We start from the raw sequence: 2,132 nt of genomic DNA on the forward strand, positions 1-2,132 counted from the left end.
CCCTTACCTTGACATTTAAAATGACTGTTTCATTGGGTAAACAGTATCTCATCTCTTTTTCCAATAGAAGCATCTTAAATAGACCAAATTGTATCACTGTTAGTTGGCTTTCTGTTACTAAAATTACTGTACCTGGGAAAAATCAACTTAAAATGACGTACATTTTGGGTCAAAGTTTTAGAAGTTTCATCTATAGATGGGTGGTCTCAGGGCTTTTGGGTCTGAGGCATAATAGTCCATTTATGGCAGGAGGGCATGGTGGACCCAGTTGCTCCCTTCATAGTGACTGGGAAGCTAAGAGAAAGGAAGAGGAGGACCCAGGATTGTAATATCCCCTTCACATCCATACTCTCAGTGATCTAAGACCTACTAGACCCTACTTCCTAAAAATTTCTATTGTCTCTCAAGAGTACCAAGCTGAGAACTAAGTGTTTATTAATACACAAGACTTACAGGTATACAGAGCCCTTCCCAGTCTTCATCAAAGCCCATGAAATTTATATTTGTAGTCCCATGAAAAAGTTATTGGAAATTTAGTGAAGCAATTCCAGTCTACCACTTCCAGTGCAAACCACGGTGAGAATTTAGACATTAAGGCATATTTGTAGTTATGGGGTGCCAAGGGATCCTAAGTCCAGCTACAATGATGACTATTTGGAACAAAGTCCTAGATCCAGGGCTGATCTCAGGTTTTATTTAATTTGTGAAGAAGAGAGTGGCTTGAGGATGAGTAACTCTGGGGATGATGGGAAGTAGGTGAGTGCAGTGAGCTGGGTTAGGTAGGAAGCCTGAAATCACCTCTGAAATATGCAGAGGATATGCAGAGAGAGTAATCTGGATAACACAGTTGAGATAGTATCTATTGTTTTGGGTCCATGCTTCAGCTCTGATGTTTGATCTTTTAAGCCCCAGAGAGTCAAAGGCTCTATCTCAAGGCTAGATCCCAGTCAACAGTGTGGCACTCTTGGCTTTTCAACACTCTTGGCTTGGGAACAAAGGGGGTTCAGGGAAACACTGCCTGCCATTTTTAAAGATAACACTTGGAAATAAGGACAGGTTTAGCCAAAATGGAGACAATTGTTCCTCCATCAAGGAGAGTTGCCCTGGTGGTCCTCCACAATGAGGGACATTGAATATCTATGCCATGGCACTATTATCACATTTTATGTTATTATTGTACAGTAGTTTCCCTTCACAATTCATTTATTATTGTTTTATGTGTCAATAGTTGTTTACCAGTTTTCTTAGGCTAAGCATTCATTTTCACGTTTCAGATCTTCTGGGTTCAAAATCCTTTATAAGAATCTACTGGTGTTTGTTTTGGTCTGAAAACGTTACTTTGCTCTAAAGTTTATCCCATTGTCTCTAGCTTCACTAGAGTGTGCTGTCTTTGTCATTCTCTTTAAAATGGGTCCTTTCAAATGTCTGTTTCCAAGATTATTATCTTCTGTAATTTAGTCAATGTGTCTTAACTACTAATATATTTTTATATGCATACAATTCATTATACTTCCAACATATAAAATATTATAATACTTTCTCTCCCTAGTCTATTCATTACTTCTAGAACTCCAATTGGATTTTAGACTTCATCCTTCTAGCCTCCATTTCTTTAATCTTTTCTATAGATCTTCTGTTTATAATTTTCTGTGAGTGTGGGAAGGTAGCCATTACTTTGTGTCTTTAAAATGCAAATTTTTTATTTTAAAAGAGAATACAAAACAGAAAAAATAGAAACAATGTAGAATTTCACTAAACAAAATGGTAGGAATTGAACAATGGTTGTTATATTGTATATTGTTGTCTTCAAATTAGTTGCTCAGATTACCAGATACAAGCCTGTAAGATTGGTCAAAAAATTATAAAAACTTCAAAAGCAGAAAGAAAAAAATATTAAGCATTAACTGTTCCTTTCAATAGACCAGCAGAAATTAGTTATACAATTATCCAAGCGATCCTATGTGCATACATGTTTTTCCTTTCTTTTCTCCTTTCTTCATCTATTATTCCTTCCCTTTGAACAGTTCCTTTCTGTTTCATAGGATCCACTGTATCTTTCATATCCTATTCATTATTTCAGGTTCTTACACTAGGGAGACAACATGTTTACAATATGGCATGCAGGTCTCATT

This window comes from Octodon degus, unplaced genomic scaffold (genome assembly GCF_000260255.1).
Source record: "Octodon degus isolate 3935 unplaced genomic scaffold, OctDeg1.0 scaffold00184, whole genome shotgun sequence".
Taxonomy (NCBI): Eukaryota; Metazoa; Chordata; class Mammalia; order Rodentia; family Octodontidae; genus Octodon; species Octodon degus.